The following is a 10,583-nucleotide window of genomic DNA, read 5'->3' on the forward strand; positions in this document are numbered from 1 at the left end:
GATTTGATATTAAAGGTTGTTATGGCATTATTTTGAGCAGGTTCTGGTACAGGTTGGTGTGGTGCAGTATGAAGGGGATCGGTTAACTCGTGCCCGAAAACGCAGCGGAAATATAAAATTTTTAATAAAAGAAATCCGAGCACTTGTGTAGTATTCAAAAACTCAAACAACCATAGGGTGTTTAGAATTTTACCTATCAATCTCAAAGATTGATTTATGGCTCCAACCAAGTTGATAAACAATTAGGCTCTTGAAAAATGGTAGACTCAATCTACAAGCTTCCAAGAGCACTCCTTGCTCAAAATGGATTGAACTCTTCGAGCCTTTAAATTAGGTCCACGACTAGACGATCTATATCCACTCTAAATATGCACTAGAATATTTAGAGGATTTTTCATTGAGATATCATTTTAATTCTCCCTCAAAATGAAAGAAAAATTTGGAGAAATTGCAATGGAGTGTTCGGCCACTTCAAAAAAATTGGAATGGAATGATTGTGTGTGTGTATATATTATTCCAAATAATATATTAAAGGAGAGGGATTAATGAGTACAATTAAGCCATGCATGGAAAATTGCAAGACATGCATGAAAAATTGCTAACCATCTTACAACCCTTCAAATTCCATACACACACATATATATATCATATATATAAATATATATATATATATACACGCCTATATATATATATATACATATATAAATATATATATTCAAATGTCATTTGAACTTATTTTTAATTAATTATTAAACCTAAACCCATTTAAGTTTAATCAATTAATTAAATTTAACTTGAACCCATTCAAGTCCACTAGTATCAATAATTATACAATACTATATTAATTTGAGCTCTACTAGACTCAATAGTGTTTAATTAATTCAACACTTGAATTAATTTAATTATTTGTACATTAAAATGTCTACTAGTGTTAAATTAATTCAACACTTGAATTAATTAACTAAGTTCAAAATAATAGTTTAGAAATTCACCATTTTCATAAACTAATTATTTTAAGTCAACTTTTAATCTTGGAACACATTCACAAATTAAAAGTTACTTATTCTATTCATTCTCCAATTTAGAAGTCAAACTTCTAATTTATTTTACTTATAAACTCCTTTATAAGTTGTTCAACACAATGAACTAATTTTAATCTCAACGGGATCTAGAAAGCTAGTACTTGTGTGACCCTCAATGGTTCACTGATACAACTAGCAGTGGGTTCACATCTCTATGTGATTCAGGATCAACAAGTCCCTTATATGAGCATACCCTAGATAGCTCCATTCTTATTAATCAACACATTGATAATAAGAACGTCAGAAAACTCAAGTCTGATAGTACACAACCAGTCATGTAAAATCTAGCAGCATTGCTTACATGACTCCCTAGGTATCAAATGATAGTGCCTGCAAGAACCAATCAATTATGGTTAGCGTACAGTACGGTCCCTTAAACTCATATATCCCAATCGATTCGACAACCATTGGTTTATCGAGAGTTGTCATTGAATCGATAACTATGTGTCATGTCGTAGTTGCATCGAAAGTGTAATTCAAGAAACTCCTTTCTTAATTACTCCTTACTCTGATCAGAGATTTCAAGCTACGTATGCATGATATAACATAGGATATCCATACCCGTAGGTAAGCGGTGAATCCCCAACTACAATGCATTGACTCCTATATGTTTCGTCACAACACCCAACATTGCCACCTGATGACCCCAGATGAGTCGGTAAACAAGTCAAAGTGAAGCACTAGCATATAGAGTCTCCATGTTGTCCCGGGTTATAGGACTAATGGTGTACAACCATAAACTAGGACTTATCCACTCGATAAGTGAGAACCACTTGGAAAATCCTTTAGGGAGGGTTGTTCAGTGCACTCTACAAGGAGCACCTATTTGCATGCTTGGACATCTCCATGTCCCCTACCAATGAAACATGGTACTCACATCGCAAATACTAGTCTCAAGCTCGAGCGGCCTTTATCCTTCTTTATGGTGGCTGAATCGACTAGGAACAGTTTAGAATATACAGTATTTCAAATATGAGTTTCATGGCAGTCATCACATGACCATCTCATATTCTTTATACTATTTGTATATTCAAGGGCTTTATCTATGCAGCTTGCATGGGTATAAAGATAAAGATGTGCCAAATTAAATAATGTCAAATATTATTAAAATAAATATTATCATACAAGAGTTCTCTCAAGGACCATCGGCCAACACATTGGCTCGACGGGCACCTACTCTAACAATCTCCCACTTGCACTAGAGCCAACTACCCATATTCTTCAAACCCATTGATTCGCGATGCTTTTCGAACAATGGTCCTGGTAAAGGCTTAGTTAGTGGATCAGCAACATTATCTGTGGAGGCGACTCTGTCTAACAAGACATCTCCTCGTTCCACAATTTATCGGATGATGTGATATTTTCTCAGTACATGTTTGGATTTCTGATGAGACCTTGGTTCTTTTGTCTGAGCAACGGCACCAGTGTTGTCGCAGTACACCGGGACTGGATCAACTCCATTAGGAATAACGCCCAACTCTTGGACGAAATTCCTAATCCAAACAGCTTCCTTTGCAGCATCGGATGCAGCAATATATTCTGCCTCAGTGGTTGAATCCGGTGCTATTTTGCTTGGAACTCTTCCAACAAACAGCAGCACCATTGAGCATGAATATAAAACCGGAAGTTGACTTCGAATCATCAACATCGCTTTGGAAGCTAGAGTCGGTATAGCCTTCCAATTTTAGTTCTCCACCCCCATAAACCAAGAACATATTCTTAGTCTTTCTCAAATACTTGAGAATGTCTTTCACAGCTTTCCAGTGTGGAAGACCAGGGTTCGATTGATATCTACTTGTAACACTAAGTGCAAAGGCCACGTCAGGACGTGTAGATATCATCGCATACATGATACTACCAATTGCAGATGCATATGGAATGCGTGTCATCGTCTCTATCTCTGCATCATTTTTGGGAGACATGGAGTTGGATAGAGACACGCCATGACACATTGGTAGATGTCCTCTCTTAGATTCATCCATCGAGAACCTCTTCACGATGGTATCAATGTATGTGGACTGGGTGAGACCAAGCAATCTTTTCGATCTATCTCGATAGATTTGTATTCCCAATACAAAAGATGCTTCACCCAAGTCCTTCATCGAGAACTTACTCGATAACCATTGTTGTGAAATTTCCTCGCAAGTGTACGAGTGTCAAGTTTTAATATAGTGAATAATTCAGATATCGATCCCACAGGGAGTAAAATGAAAATATTTAGTACTTGTAATTAGAATAGTCCAAACTTTATCTAGAAAATCAATAATCAAGAATTTTGCAATTAAAATAAATAATCAGTTGATTTTAGATAGCACACACACAACTTTCAGATTTAAAATCAATCAGAGAAAAAATGGTCTAGAGGTATAGATTTCACCTGGTTTCAACAACAATCAATTCTAATTAATTAATCTTCATGAATTTCAGTCAATTAATAACCAAAAACACTTACGTGTATTATTCCCTCTCCCGAGTGCCGAATAAAATGTATCAACTACAATTCAATTTCAATATCCCTATTAAGAATCTACTTGCAGTGATCAATTCAAAACAATGTTCTCTTTAAAAGCTCTGTTAAAGTTATAAGCTCTCCCGAGTCAGATAAACAATTAACAGTGTATTTTCCAATGGTCCTATTCAAAATCTCCTCTCCCGAGTGCCAGATTTCAAATAAATATTACAAATCAATTAGATCAGATAATTGAAAAGACAATCAATTCTAGAAAAAACAATTAATCTATAAGAAATTCAATTCAATAAAATCAAGAATTCAAGAGAGTGTCTACACCAGGTTCCATCCGACCTCTAGACTCTAAAAATTAGTTCATACTAAAATTTTGAATAAAACAATAATCCATAAATTCAAACATATTCAGAATAAAATAAAAGATAAAAGAAACAAACCCGTCGTCGACGCCGTGTCCGGTCGATCAAACTCCGTCTTCGTTCTTCAAGTTAAGCTTCCAGAAATCCTTCAAGAAATCTCTCGATCAAACCTCTGATTTTTTGTGTAAGTGTGTTGGCCGCCCCCTCATAATCAGATAGAAAATTCCCTTTTATAGTGTCTCACAAAGCCCACTCAAAAGCCCAAGAAATTATATAAGTTTCCCTCCGATTAAAAATTTCCAAGTTCAGAATTTAGCGACAAGCGCCCGCTCCAGAAATCACGCGCCCGCGCATAGGCCTCTGTTCTCAAGTTTCTCGCCTTCCCAAAAACTTGAGCGATAGCTCTTCTTTGAGCGCTAATGGGAAGCGCTGATCTTTGGCCCAATAATATGTCCCAACACTATTCATCTTCTTTGTCTGTACGTTTCTTTTCTTTTCTTTTCTTCTTTCTCTTCTAAACTTCTTATTTTTCTCCTCAAAATTCCATAATTCACAAAATCTCCATAATTTCCTACAATCACAAAAACAACAAAACACTCACATAAATCTTCTCGAAACAAATATTTAACAATTAAAATCATATATAAATTAAATGTATAAAATACACTTATCAAATACCCCCAAACTTAGACTTTTGCTAGTCATGAGCAAAACTATTAAATTCCAAAAACTAATTCTATCAAAAAAAACAACAAGAATAGTCAAGAAATATTATGGAGCAATGGCCTCAACAATGATTTCAAATCCAATCATATCACACCCAACTTAACATTTGAAAGTTTCAATCATAACAAAATAACAGCATAAACTCACAATCTCCGCAACTCACGTTTCAAAACACTCTTATCCAAATTCAATTCACACATTAATAGATCATGAGGACTTTTCAAGGTAGCTAGGGATCAAAAAATAAGATACTAATCAAAAACACTCGCAATCAGGTAAATTCAACGAATAATAGTGTGTGCGTGTTTCGATCAAAATTCATAATCATTAAAAGCATCAATCAACAGTCCATAGGCTAAATTCTTGCAACTCTTCTCCACTAGTATATTGGGAAACTGAGACTCGGTCAATATGACTTATTCAGCTTATAATGTAAGGCCTGGATCACGGCTACAAATGAAGGATAAGAATTCAAAATAAGGAGTAATTTATCATTATCAAACTCAATTACGACTCCTTTTTCATTCACAATTTCACTTCTATTTCAATTCACTTCATTTCTCAACTTTTTCACAACTCTTCTTTTCAGAACTTTTTCAACTCTCTACCACATTTTTCAACTATTTTTTTTTTCATCTTTTCAATTCATCCACCACACCAATTCTTTTTCACAAATAAAGCTAGGAGCATAAAATATTTTAGCATTCAAATTACTCCCTTAAAGGTAGGAAATAGTGTATAGGCTATTCAGGTAGTCAATGTAGGACCTTGAAATAATGACGAATGGGGGTATAATCACACGTATACACGCATGCCATTCGATTTTCAATAAAGCTCAAACAAGGTACTAGGGATAAAATAGTAATAGGTAGCTTGAAAGGCTCAAACGAATTCAGAAAAATCGCCTAAATCATTCCTAATCTCAGTTTTGCCCGTATTTCGCCTCGAAGAGTGTTTGAACTAGTTCTAGACATGTCTCAATCCACAATTAAAACATACAAATTCAATCAGTGCAGAAAAAAAAAATAATCATCAGCAGTTAAAGATGATTTTCACAACAAATTCAAAATTTTCGTACCTCAATGTACTCATATACGTGTGTAGCTCAAATGGGCAACTAAGGATAAATTCAATGAAAATTAGGCCCAAAAATTTCAAACAATGCCTCAATCATATCTATGTCTATATGTCTCAAAAATCAGATTCAAGCATTAATCACAGAGTATATAGGAAATTGTTCATCTAATTGGTTCCATTTTTTCAAAAATATTTGTCAGATAGGTAGACAATCATGGATTTCAATTATAGCACAAAAATATTTTTCATTGGCCATGCATCCATATATTTCTCAACTACTCAAATATCAACCAAACAACTAAATCAACAAAAATTTTATCTATAAAACACACAATAAAATTTAACTACTCAAATATCAACCAAACAACTAAATCACTAAATCAAAAACTAATTCTCCCCCCAAACTTAATGTAATCATTGTCCCTAATGATTAAAAATCAATAAAAAGAACAAGGGACTCATACCTTCGACACCGAGCATCAAGACTCGGCGTCATCATCATCATCTCCATGGAACAAAGGTGCAGCAGCAGCAGTATCATCAGAAGACCACTGCGGAGGAGCTGGATAAGGCACAACAGTGGGCGGATAATTCTGGGCAAGAGCGGCAGTGAAGTCATGCATATATGTCATATATGCTCGCATCATGTTCCACTGCTTCTTCATCTGAGTAAGCACGGCCGTAGAATCATCACGAGTAGAATACTCAGTGGCCGGATGCGTCGGTAGTGACATGGGTCCTTCCAAATGGGAAGGTGCTGGCTCAAAGTGTGGTAGTGGCTCCGAGGGTTGCGGTGGTTCAGCTGCCTGTTCAGAAGTACTGGCTGCTTTCTTCTTCTTGTCCCGTCTCAATGCACCAGTAATTCTTATAGGACCTCGAATTGGAAGAATCTGCTCTGTATCATCCCACACAACACCAGCTAACCGGCAAAGTTGAGTAATCAAAGACGAGTGGGGTAAGCTGATAGTCGAGGAACCCCTAACTGCAGCAATAATAGACTCCTGAATTACTCTCCCCGCATCAACGGATTTCCCTGTCACAATGCAGTACACAAGTCCAGCTCTAACCTTAGTCACATCGGATGTATGCCCAGATGGCAACATCCTGGCAGCCACAAACTCATGCCAATTATTCGCTTCTCGTCGAAGAAATATGGATGGAAATGTAACAACTTCATCCTTCGCATTCCTCTTCCATTTCGCCCCATCCTCACACAAGTTCTGAAGTACAATGTTATCTGGATATGACTGATTCTTAAATACCTCATACTCATCATCAGAAATGTCCAAATCCGGCATTTCATAAAGGCTGTTAATTGTACTCTTATCAAAAGGCACCAATTTTCCTCGAACTCAAACTTTCAGATTCACGTCTTTGACCATCAAATTTGCATAAAACTCATGAATCAATGATATAACAGCATCTGGTGGACTCCTAACAAATGTCTCCCAACCTCTTCTCTTAGCTTCAATTAACGCCGGCGCACTATGCTCTCTCAAACTCATTCCTCTTTCTTTGTGCATCCCTCGCTCCATTACATCAAAACAATACTCCTCTGCTGTGGCATTACAAAATCTGTGTCTATCATATGAAGCAGCAGAGGACAAAGAAATTGCTCCTGTCCCTTTGGTTTTCGGTGGCATTGCAACTCAATAATTCAACTCAATTCAAATCAAATGCCTCAAATAATGCAATAAACTCCCAACAATTCCAGCAACCACGTTCAAATATAACCCAAGCAATTCAACAAACACTTGGTAGGCACTAATACAATGATATAGAATTTCACTGCATCAAACGTACTCCACTCCACAACTCAGAAAACCCAATAGCCTCAAATCACAACATTTATCAAAAATCAAATGTAAGAGATAAACTTTCAGCTTTTGTACCATTCACGAATACATTTTCCAAATTCTTCAAATTCCCAGAAACAAGCGAATTCCCAGAAACAAGCGTAGATGGAGCAAGACCAATTCTGAGAATCTCTGCCTTGTAATTAAGATCACAATCCTTGAGATGATGATATTTTGTTGAGTAGAAGATTTACAATGATCATGCCAGTGCGTGAGATTTAAAGATGGACTCGAACGAGGGGTCGTGATTTAAGTCTGGGAGGAGTAGACTCTGGAGTGGACTTTAAAACTCCTGAAGTAATGCGTGCGCGACAGCGCTGTTCAATTGCGCATTAGCGCTTGATGTTGCGCTAGTGAAGAGCGCGATAGCGCTTATGTGGTGGTAAAGTAGCGCGATAGCGCATGCGAAAGCGCGGTTAAAAGTAGCGCGATAGCGCTTGAGATGGCGCTATTACGGAGCGCGATAGCGCCTGATTTGGAGGGGTGAAGGAGCGCGTTAGCGCTTGGTGCAGCGCCCTTAGATTGCGCGATAGCGCTTAATTCTTTCGCTGTTGAAGTGCGCGATAGCGCATGCTTCTTGCGCTGGTATAGGGGGCGATAGCGCATAAGTGTGCGCGGATTAGCAAGAGTTGACGGGCGAGCGCGCATAAAGATCTGTCCAGACTGTTAAAATCCTGAAAAATTTTCAAAACATTTATAAATTTAAACCTCCAAAATTCCCAACAATAATTCAAAAATCATAAAATTAACTAATGACAAGAATGAAAATTAAAGCAGAAATTAAAAATAAAAATAAATAAATAAATAAAAATAAATAAATAATGAAAAATTTTGGGTTGCCTCCCAAAAAGCGCTTGGTTTATAGTCGTCAGCCCGACTTTCACCGGATTAATTCTTTCCTTTCTCTTTCACTCGCCAAATAAATTCCACGAACCGTCTTTTAAATTTTGCTTTCTTGTTCTTCGTAGCTTTCTTTGGTAGTAAATTTGGCGATTTCTCCTTCGATGAATCAACTGCTAAATCGGCTCTTTGACAACACTCCAACTTCATAACCGGTTCAATTGAGCACAAATCTTCGATGGGTGGATTAGGTGATTTCGTAAATAAGTTGAAGATTACCCGTTCACACTCCACACCCATTGACAACTCCCCTTTTATCACTTCAATTTTTGCATCTGCCGTGGCCAAGAATGGTCTCCCAAAAATGAGCGGAGCACCATGATCTGCTTCTATATCCAATACCACAAAATCCGCTGGGAAGATGAATTTATCCACCTTGACTAGAACATCTTCAACAATTCCTAGTGGATATTTAATGCTTCGATCCGCCAATTGCAATGAAATCTTAGTTGATTTCATGTCTCCCAACTCCAAGGCCCTGTAAATAGATAATGGCATTAAATTAATACTGGCCCCTAAATCACAAAGTTCATTATTAAAATAAGAAGAGCCAATAGAACAAGGAATAGTAAAACTCCCTGGATCCTTAAGCTTTTTTGGCATCTTCTTTTGCAGCACCGCACTGCACTCTTCAGTCAAATTGACCACCTCGTTCTCTAGCAGTCTCCTTTTCTTGGACATCATCTCCTTGATGAATTTCGCGTAGTTCGGCATTTGCTCCAAAGCATCAGCAAAGGGGATGTTGATGTGAATTTTTTTGAAAATCTCCAAGAATTTGGAGAACTGCTCGTCCAATACTTTCTTCTTGAACCTCTGCGGGTAGGGAAATGGAGGCTTATACATCGGTTTTGGCTCCGGTTTTGGCTCCTTCTCCTCAACTTTTTCCTCAAATTTCTTCTCTTCAACAGCAAGTTCTTGAATTCCAACTTCTTTTCCACTTCTCAACTCTATGGAATTGCACTGTTCCTTGGGATTTACCTCAGTATTGCTAGGGAACTGGCCGCGGTTGTTGTCCTTCAGTGCGTTTGCCAACTGTCCTATGCTGGTTTCCATGGATTGCAACACAGCACCCATGTTGGTCATGTGCGTCTCCAAACTGTCAAGTCGAGACTCAGTTCTTGCCATCCTCTTACCTGATTCCTGCACAAAGGTACTAACCTTATCCTCCAAAGACAACTTACCATCACCCTTATTAGTATTGTTAGCATAAGAAAAATCTTCATGATTTCGAAAATTAGGGTGAAAAGTATTGGAAATAGGATTACCTCTGTACGCTCCATAACCTCGGTAGCCATTTGGATTTACATAATTGACTTGCTCTATAGCCGGTGATCCTTCAACTCCATTTGAATCTGCAATATTAATTTTATTCAAAGAAGCTACCTGTGTAGTCAGTGCAGATAATTGAGCAGTGATGGACGTGAGAGGATCCACTGCATACACTCCAGCCGGCTTCTTTACTCCTATACGCTCAGATGGTCATTGGAAACTATTGACCGTCATCTCTTCCAACATATCATAAGCCTGAACATGATCCTTTGCAAATATAGTACCTCCAGCAGCAGAATCGACATTCATCATTGTAGGCGCATTCAGTCCATTGTAAAACCACTCGATCTGTTCCCAATCTGCAAAATTGTGGTTAGGACAACGTCTTAATAATTCTTTATACCTTTCCCATGCCTCGTTCAGTTGGGTGGTTTTGGCAGGAGGAAAATATTTTGCAAGAAATTTTTCTGCCATCACCTCCCAAGTAGTGATGCTTCCAAGCGGCAGTGATTGCAACCAACTTCTGGCTTGATCCCTGAGAGAAAACGGAAACAAGCGTAAGCGTATAGTATCCTCAGACACACCATTAATTTTGACCGTATCGGTTATCTCCAAAAAAGTGCGTAGGTGTAGATAAGGATCGTCAGTGGCGCTCCTATTAAATTGGTTCTGTTGAACCATGTTGATCAATGCAGGCTTTAGTTCAAAATTGTTTGCATTGATAGTTCCTCGAGCGATTCCAGAATAGTGAGTCTGGATCGTCGGTCTGAAGTGATCTCTAATAGGCGCTAGGGGAGCTTGGTTTGCTTCTTGTTCAGCCATTCTTTCAATTTCTTCTCTTCTAGCT

The sequence above is a fragment of the Henckelia pumila genome, chromosome 1, assembly GCF_033568475.1.
Source record: "Henckelia pumila isolate YLH828 chromosome 1, ASM3356847v2, whole genome shotgun sequence".
Classification (NCBI taxonomy): Eukaryota; Viridiplantae; Streptophyta; class Magnoliopsida; order Lamiales; family Gesneriaceae; genus Henckelia; species Henckelia pumila.